This window comes from Dama dama, chromosome 14 (assembly GCF_033118175.1).
Source record: "Dama dama isolate Ldn47 chromosome 14, ASM3311817v1, whole genome shotgun sequence".
NCBI classification, from domain to species: Eukaryota; Metazoa; Chordata; class Mammalia; order Artiodactyla; family Cervidae; genus Dama; species Dama dama.
This window is the reverse complement of record NC_083694.1, coordinates 63,634,987-63,648,282: the sequence shown is the minus strand read 5'-3', so window position 1 is coordinate 63,648,282 and position 13,296 is coordinate 63,634,987.

Genomic DNA, 13,296 nt, shown 5'->3' with positions numbered 1-13,296 from the left:
TAGGATGAACCAATTAGTCCAAAGGTTAGACAAAATCAACAGTGACAACCTATGAAATCAAACTTTCCTCATTTATTGGAACAGGTCCCAGACGACCAGACTTAAGTAACATCTGGAAAACACTTCCATTAATAAAATGACTACTACAAATAAATTTAGATTTATTGGCCCAAACACACTTCTAATTTCTAAGTGAAGTGAACAAATTGTTCTGAGATGGTAAATTGCTTGGCAGGCTTTGACTAGTGCAGCAACTTTAAAATAGTCAAATGCTGGTATCGTTTCTTTTTTTTTATTTTTCCAGTTAACCCAGCAAAGAGTGTTTTTGAAACTTTATCTAGTTTCAGCTTATAGCATAAGTTTTCTGAACTTATACATTTAAATGTTTAATTCTTTTCTTGAGTATTTTCATTTTCACCGAGCACAGAAAATATGCTTTCAGTTACCTATTAAGTGGATGATTTTCACTATGGATTTTATAACTTCCTTTACTATGTAAAAACCTGCTTAAAAACTACATTGATGTCTCCCTTGACACCTTTATTTAAGCCCAGCAATGTTCGGAAAAGGTCTTTTTACTTATTTATGTAGCTTCCTTGTCACAGAGAAAATGTGAACCATCAGCTTCCTAGAGTTGGGTCAGCTAGCTCAAGGTTATACCCGGTTTGATAGGAAGTGTTCCTGTTCAAGGGCTTCCCAGGTGGCGCTAGTGGTAAAGAATACACCTTCCAATGCAGGAGACTTAAGAGACGTGGGTTCGATCCCTAGGTTGGAAAGATCCCTTGGAGAAGGGAATGGCAACACACACTAGTATTCTTGCCTGGAGAATCCCATGGACAGAGGAGCCTGGGGTCACAAAGAGTTGGACCCCACTGAAATGAATGAGCACGCATGCACGTGCCTGTTCAAGTCCTCTCTACCTACACAGGGCCTAGTTTATGTCCCAGCACCTGCCTGAAATCTTGTCAGATCAATCTAAAGCACGACTGGAATGATTATTGAATTAACTGTTCATCTGTCTTATTCCCACCTCCCAGGCCCCTGGAACAATCTGAATTTCCCCAGGACAGCTAACTTCTATGTCTTCATATGTAGTCCAGTGCTTCACCAAGGATGTGTTCCATACAAGCTTATTGAACCAAACTATTGTGAGTTGGAGTCTGCTGTATACTATGCGTTTGGTAGGTGCTACACTTAATTATCATTAAAAAATGCCTTTAAATTTATATATAATCATCCATATTTTACAAATAAGATGAAGATACACAAATGAAGAATCGGTGACCCTACTAAGGATACATAAACGAGTAGGAGCCAGAGCCAAAATTTGAACCTATTTATTTTGAGGTCTACTGTGTTCCTACTCTATCTGGCTCCCTTCTGATGAAAGTCACCCCTTCAGTACTTAATCATAGTACTAAATGTTACTCCTCCATGTGTACATGTGGGTTTATGTGATTGTGACCTTTGTAAAGCCAGAGATGATAATATAAGCATCTCTTTTGTTTCCACAATTCTTATTCTGGGCTATATGTATGAGGACAATTTAGAGACTATCCAATCTAAATAATCTCCTTTCTCTGAGAACTACCTCCCTGACTTTAGGGATGTTTCCCTTTTAGCCAGTTTCATATATATGATCTTGCCACATCAGACTCAGCCAGCAAGATTGGAAATAGAAACCTGAAATAAACTAGGTTAATATGTTTCCCTGTCCTGGAAATTTGGAATTGTAACCCAGAGATGACAAGTTTGTCTATGTAGACATATAATGTGTGAACAACTGTCTAAAGAAGTAGAAAAAGTCCTTCAGAATAAAGATAACGCAAATGAAGGAAGCAGTCACACAGAGAGTGTTCTGAGAGCTTTCTGGGTCTTGGTTATTCCTTGTTCCTGAGACCCAGTTGCCTTTTTACCCTGGGTCTTTACGGCAGATTCTCCCTTAGGGGATGAAAGTGGCTAACAATTATGATTTGTCTTACTTAAAGTCACTAATCAGTACATAGCAGATGTACAGACAATCCTGTTGGATGGAACTGAACTGAATTAATTCTTAGCTTTCCTGAGGTCAAGAAGGGGAAGCTAGAAGCTTTGTAACTTTTTCAAGTCAGATGTTTACATTGTTTTCTTGTTAGTTGGTTGAAATGCTGGGAATACCAAGAATATCAGAAATACACACAGACATATATTCTTAAACAGATTGAGTTCTGATTATTGCCTTCTAGAGTTATCTGTACTAATGTTTTCCTTCTTTGGATAAAGATGGAAAATCATTAGAATGATGGCAAGATATATTCTTTTTTATTTGGCTGCATCACATGACATGTGGGATCTTCGTGCCCCAACTAGGGATCAAACCCATACGCCCTGCAGTGGAAGCATCAGTCCTGCAGTGGAAACTGGACTGCCAGGGAAGTTCACAAATGGTGTTCTTAAAGTGGCTGAAAAATCTTCTCTAGTAATTCTTGCTAAATTCACCTTCTAGGCTTAGGAAACTGACAACACACACACATAATTGTGACCAATAACAACTTTAAACATATCCACTGAGACATCAAACACGTTGTCTCTGCATATTACAGTAGGGAAAAAATGGGAAACTTTATTAAATATTAAGCTCATGGAGTTTAACCTGATTTGTATAATTCTATTGGGTAATGAAGCTATCTGGGTAAGTAAAGTTTGCCTCTAAAGTATGGCAGCATTTTCATTTTATCTACTAACTATACAAACTGTACTAAATGCTTCATTCTGTGAGTAATGGACCATTCAGCCTTCCTTGCTGACCAAACAGAAATCTTTCCATTAGATTATAGGTTCCCCCTCTGAGATTTCTTTTCTCATTTAAATGTTTTTTCTTAATGTTCACTTAATTGGGATAAAAATTGGGATAAAAATTATCTCAGGACTGGTTTTTGGTGTGAGGGACATGGGGAGGAGGGTAAAGAGATGGGGAGAGGGTGTTAATAATATTGGCTCCTACCCTCATCTTCTAGGGATGTTTTTCACTGGATTCACCCTCATGAACACCAGTGTCTGTGCTTGGCAGCAACACAGTGATGGCTTCAGAGAACATTCAAGTGTGTTTAGGGATATTTTTTCTGCATTAAATTATTGCAGCAACACAATGATGCCTTCAGAGAACATTGAAGTATGTTCAGGGATATTTTCTCTGCATTAAATTATCCCAGACCGATGTGCCCTTCTACTTGCTGTGCTGTTTCCCCATCCCTGCTGTTCCTTGTCACTTTGCCCTGTAGCCAGTGTATCTGCATCGAGCGGCTGCTCTCCACCTTTCCACACTTCGGATGTGTTTGTTTCTTCCAGAAGCAGCCTAGGAAAAACTGAAGGCTGGGAAGGGAAAGCCACAGAGGCAGTTTTGCTCTCCATTGCCCCAGTGTTGCTCACAATGCCAAATTAACGTACTCTGGAACAGGGGTCCCCAACCGGTCTGTTAGGAACCTGGCCACACACCTGGAGGTGAGTAGTGGGTAAAACCAAAACCATCCCTGCCTCCCACCCTCTGTAGGAAAATTGTCTTCTATGAAATCGGTCTGTAGCCAAAAAGGTTGGGGACCTCTCCTATGGAATAGAGCAGAGGATTTGGGGACCACCTCAGGCTTTCTAGGTGGCTCAGCGGTAAAGAATTCGCCTGCCAATGCAGGAGATGCAGGAGACTTGGGTTCAATCCCTCGATCAGGAAGATCCAGTGGAGGAAGGCATGACAACCCACTCCAGCATTCTTGCCTGGAGAATCCCATGGACAGAGGAGCCTGGGAGGCTACAGTCCGTGGGGTCACAGGGAGTCAGACATGACTGACACACAGCATGACATGACACATGGTCTGTCTGCTCTGTTCATGGCACTTCCACAGAGTTGTGGCTTTTTTTTTTTTTCAACATGGATTAAAAGTCTGACCATTACCTAAGAATTACTGCATTTGTTTGTGGAGGTCGTGGGCCTTTTCTACCCTCTTCCAGATGCCCAGCTAGAGATTCTGCTGCCCAGCTCCCCATTCAGTCGTGCGTGACAAGGTGACTGCATTTTCTCCAGTGGAATGTGAGTGGATGGAGTATGTACAGCCTCCACTCTGCCTCCCAGACGGGAAATCACTTGACCTGGACACCCTGTTTCCCCACTTCTCATAGAAAGCTACATGGCACATGCACATGTCTTAATTGTGCCTCCCAGTGATCTGATAACTATTGTAATTAAACCCATTTTACCTTTGAGCTAGTTAAGACACAGAAAGATTAAGTAATGTGCTTAAGACTAGAAAGCAGTAAATGGTAAAGTGAATATGTTAACCACGCCTGCCGGCTCCACGGCCATGATTTTAACCAATTCTGTGACCCAGTGCGTCATATCCAAGGTTAATAACTACTTTGTGCTCCTACATAACTTTCTTTGTATTCTATAAGGGGATTTCTTACTTATCAATATCCATTTTTCACACTAAGTCATAAGCTTCTGAAGGATCCCGAGTGATTACATTAGGCTCATTCTGTAGTGTATATTCTTTCTGTACCTGATTGATACTCTAATATGTTTGCTGAATTTAACTCAAGTTTACTGTCTTTCTTCTAAGGGCTACTTTGCCATCACATCTCTGTTTTCCAGCCATTACCAGTACAGCATTGCAATCTCTCCAATATACATCACTTGGATTCCAGATGTCAAGGAAGGATATTATGTATGACAGCTCAGACGAAATCATTACAAATGTATTTCCCAGAAGCCAACAACGTGAGTAATTTTCACGTAACTGTTAAGTGAGTGAAAGTAAATTGGGATGTTTTAATAACTCAGTGTGACAAATACTTGAGACTGGGAAATTCAGAGAGTGGGAGCGAAGTTTGGCTGTGGTTGAAGGACCACACATAGGTGGGACAAGAGGAAAGTCTTCCAAGAGACACCATCTAGGACATTTTATTGAGTCATTCCAAAGCAGAAATGCCAGGCTCTTCAAAGACACTGAGCATAATGCAGTTTTGGCTGATAGTACAACATTGCCTAATAGTCTTTGTAAAAATCCCTTTGTCTGCCCATGGTAGCTAGTTTCTGTCAAAAGAATTAAGAAGCAAGACATTTATGATTAATTGCTCCAGTGAAAATTTTCTTCACCTTGATACAGAAAACAATCAGAAGCTTAAAATAAAACTCAATGTTTTTTCCCCTCTTGACCCTTTAAGCTGTTGCCTTATGAAACTGGACTTCAGAGGGTCTTTACATCTCAGGGGGCTCCATTGATCTTGGTTGAATGAATTCATGAATCAGTGTTACAGCTAATATTAGACCCTCTCCTTCCTCTCCCTTAGACAGGGAAGGACAGTCTTGGTATTTACAAGCCCCTTATTTCTTTGTATGTGAGAATTAAACCACAAGAGGGAAGGGACTGGAGAGGGAGATGAAAAGGATGGTTATTTATTTATCCTCTATTTGAACTCTGCTCTTTCTGCAAAGGAAACATTTATGGCAGGGGCTTGGTATAGGCCAGATCTTTTTGTCCCCTCAAGTCCTCCTTGAAGTGTAGTATCATGAGGAGCTGTACCCTTTATGGAGGTGAATTCAAGGTCCCAGCAGTGTCCCCCAGAGTCTGGTCAGGCTTCAGCTAACATTCCCACCAACTCCCATCCATGTTTAGTGAATACCAAGTAGGTGAAAGTGTGAAAGCGTTAGTCGCTCAGTCGTATCTGACTCTTTGCAACCCCATGGACTGTAGCCCACCAGGCTCTCTGTCCACAGGATTCTCCAGGAAAGAATACCAGAGTAGGTTGCTGTTCCCTTCTCTTGGAAAATATTCCTGACCCAGGGATTGAAGATCGGGGTCTCCTGCATTGCAGGCAGATTCATTACCATCTGAGCCACCAGGGAAACCTAAAAAGGTACCAGGCACTTATTCTTATTAAAACAAAACAAACCTAAACAAAAACAAAACAAGTAATGAAGTAGGTTTTATTATTATTCCCTTTTCAAGTAAGGAAACTGAGTACAAGCATTTCAGTAGCTTTTCCTCTGATTGGAAGGAGGATTCCAGCCTACGCTTGTTAAAAATTATAGAGGTAGATTCTTTTAATGTTACATTCCAAATTCTAACACTGAACTAGTATATGAACCAAAAAAAGCTTTGGATCTTTAAAACATTGATCCAGTTTAAAAGATAGACGTGGCTTCCTCCTTCATAGATGGCTGTCATCATAGATGACAGCATAGGTGATGAATCAGTAGAATAAGACAAGTAAGTCTCAGCTTTTAATTTTTATTTAATTAATAAAAACATTCATGTATAATTTTACCATTTGTAATACAACTATTTATATACTTACATATTCTCTTCAAAATTTTGTCCATATGCAATTGTTCAGTGGTAAAGAAAATCTGCCTGCAGTGCAAGAGATACAGTTTCGATCCCTGGGTGGGATCCAGAGAAGATCCCCTGGAAGAGAGCATGGCCACCCACTCCAGTTGTGTCGGGAAAATCCCATGGACAGAGGAGCCTGGTGGGCTATGGTCTATAGGGTTGCAAACAGTTGGACACAACTGAAGTGACTTAGCACGATGTACACACCTAGAAAAGGACTTGCACATAAGAAGTGTTTCATGAAATATGGAGTTGCGTTTAGTGAAACTGTAGAATTATCATCAGTAAGACAGGCCTTTTTAAAAATTCTTTTTTCCCATCCCAACAAGCAAAATGAGTTGCTACTTAGATACACTCCTGTTTATTCTTCCATTTTATCACATGCATTTGTAGAAATGAAACAACTAATGGATGTGACATCTGGCCTTGGAAAACAGGTTGTAAAAACCCAGTAAGGCAAGGAACAGTGCTGGGAAGAGAAGTGACTTTCGGAGGAAACTTCCATTGAAAGACCCCAGAACTCAGAAAACTTACAATCAGCCCTCCATAGTGTTGAAAACAGAAACTGCTCTCTCCTTTGGTTCTTTTTTCCTTTATGGCTCATCTTAAAGTATACTGCTAGTTAAGAAAGCTAGCTAATGAATGCTAAAGGGCAACACTGAAGCCAGCAGCCAAAAGCTAATATCTTTCCCGGCACCTTTATCTCTTCCATGCTTCCTGTAGAAAAGGAATGTGGGGGACTTACTGAGAAAAGAAGTAAAAGGCCAAAAAAGATAAATCTAGACGTAAGTAGTTGACACAGTCTTGCACAGAACCACCTATCTTTATTCAGTACAAGGCAGGTAGGAATACCAGAGGAGGGAAAAGGCAGAGCAATTTATTTGAATGCCAGTAAAACTAAAGTTGGGATTGTTTAAAACTTTTGAGAAACCAGTTGGACTATCTTGTGGCTCTGTTTTTGAATCTAAAAAATTAGTTTGACACAGGAAAGTCAAGAAACTACAGATTGTGTAATGCAATGATCCGGAAAATTTTATTTTTTTAAGTGACAACTCATTTTGCACCCCCATGTTGCCTTCCCGAGAGAGACTGCTTGGTTGAAGTAAGAATTTCATAAGCCCTTAGCAAAGTACAAGCTGGCCAGCATTCAGGCATTCTGCATAGTAAAGAAAGGTAGAAGGAAGCAGAGGGAGTGAGCCCTGGGTTGGAGAGAAGATGGAGAGAGAAACGTATCTCCAACGGAAAATTGAAATAAACAGCAACTGACTAATGAAGACTTATTAACTCACGTGCTGTGCGGTGTGCAATGTCACTCTTCCTTTCCTTGTTCCTTACACAGGCTGTTTTCAACTTTTAAAAAATATTTATTTATTTATTTATTTTTGGCCACGTTGGGTCTTTGTTGCTGCGTGGAACTTTTCTCAAGTTGTGGTGAGCGGGGGCTGCTCTCTGGTTACAGTGCTCAGACTTCTCACTTGCGACGGCTTCTCTTGCGTGGGCTTCAGTAGTTGCAGCATGTGGCTCAGTAGTTGTGGCTCCCAGGCCTTAGAGCACAGGCTCCGTAGTTGTGGCACTTGGGCTTCGGTGTCCCGTGGCATGTGGGATCTTCCCAGGCCAGAGATCGAACCGGTGTCCCCTAAACCGCAAGACAGATTCTTACCCACTGAACTACCAGGGAAGGCCTCTTTACACAGTCTTGAATAAATCCCACCATGTTGACAAAAGTGTTCAATATCAGTGGATTTGTTGACCACGGTCGTGGTGGGCACTGTGTCAAACCAGAAGCTACACGTAGACCACTCTCGTACTTGACCTCTAAGAAAACTGAAGAGTGAGATGACATCTAATATGTAAAATATCAGGAAAAGGGGCTGCCTCATCAGAGCTGCTTTCAGAGGCTGAGAGTCACAAGGAGGGGTATGGGCTGACACCATGAATAGCTCCGATGAATTAAGGAATGGCTAGAGCTGATTGAGACAGTGAAGTCGCTCAGTCATGTCCAACTCTTTGTGACCCTGTGGACTGTGGCCCACCAGGCTCCTCCGTCCATGGGATTTCCCAGGCAAGAATACTGGAGTGGGTTGCCATTTCCTTCTTCAGGGAATCTTCCCGACCCAGGGATCGAACCCAGGTCCCCTGCATTGCAAGCAGATGCTTTAACCTCTGAGCCACCAGGGAAGATCTAGTTGAGAAGGCAATGGCCACCCACTCCAGTACTCTTGCCTGGAAAACCCCATGGACGGAGGAGCCTGGTAGGCTACAGTCCATGGGGTTGTGAAGAGCCAGACACGACTGAGGGACTTCACTTTCACTTTTCACTTTCATTCATTGGAGAAGGAAATGGCAACCCACTCCAGTATTAGCCTGGTGGGCTGCCGTCTATGGGGTCGCACAGAGTCGGACATGACTGACGCGATTTAGCAATAGCAGCAGCAGAGCTAATTGGAGGCTTTGAGAGAATCTCTCTGACCCGAAGACGATATGGAGCAGTCAGGCAGAGCCCTGCCATGTTCCTGGGGCCTCTGTCAGACACAGAGTCCTGGCAGGGATAATTCTTACTCTGTTCCATGTGGCCATTCCAGAGTCCTGGGCTGAGGTGTCTAGGGTGGGAGAGACAACAGTGTGGCTTTTTTGTTTATACTTTATCATTGAACAAAACAATAGTGAATCATGATATAAAGAAAACAACTCAAAAGCAAGTGAAAGTTTTCAAATATAGAGCAGAAAAGTTAAGAGTGGCTCCTTGTTCTTCATGGATTGTGGCCAGTTTCTTCTTCCTTGATGGCAATTCTTATAAGTGATGCACTGTCATAAACCAGAATGAAGTCTGCCGGCCAGAGTGACTCACTGTCGGGATACTGGATCAACAAACTACAGAAACTTTTGGGTAATGGGTCAGTTTATATCTCCTGGTTTCCGCTGCTATTCCTCTCCCCTTTGCTCTTGGAGTTTCACCTGAACATCCTTGACTTGTTTCATTGCATCAAGGAAAGTTGGGTTCAACACATTTTTTTAAAAGCCTTTTTACAGGAAGCAAACCTATGAATCAAAGACTCAATGGGAGTGACCTAATCACTAGTCCAGGCTTCCCGCCACTGGCAACACACAAAACCATTCACTCCTTCAGAAGATTTCTCTTTAGAAGCTGCTAATGCCATTTCTTTGCAGCCTTTGCTGAGGTTTCTGTGACAACCAATAGGTCCATCCTAGTAGTCCAACAGACTAACCAGCATATGTGTAGTTATTGACTGAATCGCATGAAAACCAAAGGCAGGGGGAATATAAAAGTTATATAGGAAAAAATCTTAAGAGAAATTTCAATAGAAAAGTATATTTTGCCTAAAAGCAGCCAGTTTCAGAACTGCTAGCATTAGTGAGGAAGTACCAACGGGGAATTGTAAAACATAATAAAAAGTGATGATCAGCAAGGGGTTTAATGAAGGAAAGAGTGAGTCACTACTTGAGACATGGATCTGGGAAGTTAATGGGTCTCCAGGGTGGCAGGTTGGAGGTGGAGGACAACCCAGCCCCTCGAATGTCCAGAAACAACAGTAGTCAGCGGGTATTTAAGATCTGGTAGCAAACTGGGGGCAGAGAAGGCAATGGCACCCCACTCCATTACTCTTGCCTGGAAAATCCCATGGACGGAGGAGCCTGGTAGGCTGCAGTCCATGGGGTCGCTAAGAGTCGGATACAACTGAGCGACTTCACTTTCACTTTTCACTTTCATGCATTGGAGAAGGAAATGGCAACCCACTCCAGTGTTCTTGCCTGGAGAATCCCAGAGACGGGGGAGCCTGGTGGGCTGCCGTCTGTGGGGTCACACAGAGTCGGACACGACTGAAGTGACTTAGCAGCAGCAGCAGCAGCAGCAGCAAGCTGGGGATAAGCATAGGACAGAACTGACCAAAGAAAAAGGGTGAGGACACACTGAGGCCTGATGAGGTGGAGTGTATCGGGTGGGCACTTAACCAGACCCCCTGGATTACGTATCACTTACAGCCCTTCTCAGCAAAGAACGTGCTGTGTTTGGAGAACTAGGAAGAGTGGTATCTTTTTCTCACTTGGTACTTTTTGAGACAAGTGCCTCAAAAGATTATGTTTTAATTAGCACATTTTCCATTATTCACAGTGGCAATGGCAATAGTGGCAGTTAGAATTATTGTAGGCATGGTAAATGCAGCAACACCAGAAATCCAGATGTGCTGGAGTTGAGTGTTTGATGATGGCAGCACAAGTGGTACTAATAAAAGTCACCTAATGAAAAATATACAAAGAAAGAAAATTTTATAACATAGTGGATAATCGTCTATATTTTAAAAATTGATGTATTTTCAAAAATGTAAATTTTATAGTTCATGTCAACATAGCCGAGACAAGTTTATTCCAGTCATCTAGAGAGCAGATGTTAAGAGTGAAATCATTCTTCCTAATCGGTCCTTGTATGGTCCATAGGGAATAAGCAAATAATATTCTGAAATAACTGATGCACAGAGAACTTTACTTTTTTTTCAAAAGTTAAGTTGCATTAAATAACTAATCTTCTATAAAATGTAGAGACAATACACTAGCTCATCCCTGACTTTGAGAGTTTACAGTCATAGAGCTGGAGAGAAACTGTTCTCTGCCATACATCAGAGTGTGTCATGAGTCTTTCTTGGCTTTTTATGCTAACAAAAGAAAAAAAACCTTTTTAATTTTATATTGGAATGTAACCTATTGACAATGCTTCAATAGTTTCAGGTGGACAGTGAAGTGATTCAGCCATGCATATACATGCATCCATTCACCCTCAAACTCCCCTCCCATCCAGTCTATGACATGAAATTGAACAGTTTCCTGTGCTATGCAGTAGGTCTTTGTTGGTTATCCATTTTAAATATAATTTATGCTAACTTTTGAATCTAATATTTTCTCCCCTAAAGAGATGTTCCCCTTTCGTCCCCTCAGGCATCAGTGTTGAGGTTATGTCCTCCTATCAAAGCCATGCTATCAAAAACAAGCCTTTGGAGAAACTTCCCTGTGGTCCACTGGCTAAGACTCCATGCTCCTAATACAAGGGGCCTGGGTTCAACACCTGGTCAGGGAACTAGATCCCACATGCCACAACTAAGACCCAGCACAGCCAAATAAATAAATTAATGTTTAAAGGGAAAAAAAGCAAGCCTTTGGAAAGGATATGAATAAAGGAAATTCATTGTCTTTGAATAATGGATAAAGGATATTCACTCATCAATAAAGGAAATAAATTCAACAATGAAGCTGATGAAGCTGTGTTACTTCTTAGTTGAATTTTAATTAAAAAAAAATCACAAACCTTTGAAAAACATCTGTAAAGAAATTTCTCAGACACAATCATTTCTCACACAAAAATCATGATTTTTCTCCCGGTAGAGACATTTAGGGATTCCCAGGTGGCTCAGTGGTAAATAATCCGTCTGCCAATGTGGGGATAAGGATTCCATCCTTGGGTCAGGAAGATTCTCTGGAGGGGGAAATGGCAACCCAATCCAGTGTTCTTGCCTGGAAAAGCCCATGAACAGAGGAGCCTGGTGACTTTGTGCTTGGGGTCAGACATGACATAGTGACTAAACAACAACAGCAACAAAAAGGAGATTTTTAACAGTAAAGTCAGGTCAGGTGGTCTGGTATTCCCATCTCTTTCAGAATTTTCCACCATTTATTGTGATCCATGCAATCAAAGGCTTTGGCATAGTCAATAAAGCAGAAATAGATGTTTTTCTGGAACTCTCTTGCTTTTTCGATGATCCAGCGGATGTTGGCAATTTGATCTCTGGTTCCTCTGCCTTTTCTAAATCCAGCTTGAACATCTGGAAGTTCTTGGTTCACATATTGCTGAAGCCTGGCTTGGAGAATTTTGAGTATTACTTTACTAGCGTGTGAGATGAGTGCAATTGTGCGGTAGTTTGAGCATTCTTTGGGACTGCCTTTCTTTGGGATTGGAATGAAAACTGACCTTTTCCAGTTCTGTGGCCACTGCTGAGTTTTCCAAATTTGCTGGCATACTGAGTGTAGCACCTTCACAGCATCATCTTTCAGGATTTGAAGTAGCTCAGCTGGAATTCCATCAGCTCCACAAGCTTTGTTTGTAGTGATGCTTTCTAAGGTCCACTTGACTTCACATTCCAGGATGTCTGGCTCTAGGTGAGTGATCACACCATCGTGATGATCTGGGTCATGAAGATCTTTTTTGTACAGTTCTGTGTATTCTTGCCACCTCTTCTTAATATCTTCTGCTATTGTTAGATCCATACCCTTTCTGTCCTTTATTGAACCCATCTTTGCATGGAATGTTCCCTTGGTATCTCTAATTTTCTTGAAGAGATCTCTAGTCTTGCCCATCCTGTTGTTTTCCTCTATTTCTTTGCATTGATCATTGAGGAAGTCTGTATCTCTCCTTGCTATTCTTTGGAACTCTGCATTCAAATGGGAATATCTTTCCTTTTCTCCTTTGCTTTTCACTTCTCTTCTTTTCACAACTATCTATAGGGCCTCCTCAGTCAGCCATTTTGCCTTTTTGCATTTCTTTTCCATGGGGATGGTTTTGATCTCTGTCTCCTGTGCAATGTCATGAACCTCTGTCCATAGTTCATCAGGCACTCTGTCTGTCAGATCTAGTCCCTTAAATCTGTTTCTCACTTCTACTGTATAGTCATAAGGGATTTGATTTAGGTCATACCTGAATAGTCTAGTGGTTTCCCCTACTTTCTTCCATTTAAGTCTGAATTTGGTAATACAGAGTTCATGATCTGAGTCACAGTCAGCTCCAGGTCTTGTTTTTGCTGACTGTATAGAGCTTCTCCATCTTTGGCTGCAAAGAATATAATCAATCTGATTTTGGTGTTGACCATCTGGTGATGTCCATGTGTAGAGCCTTCTCTTGTGTTGTTGGAAGAGGGTGTTTGCTATGGCC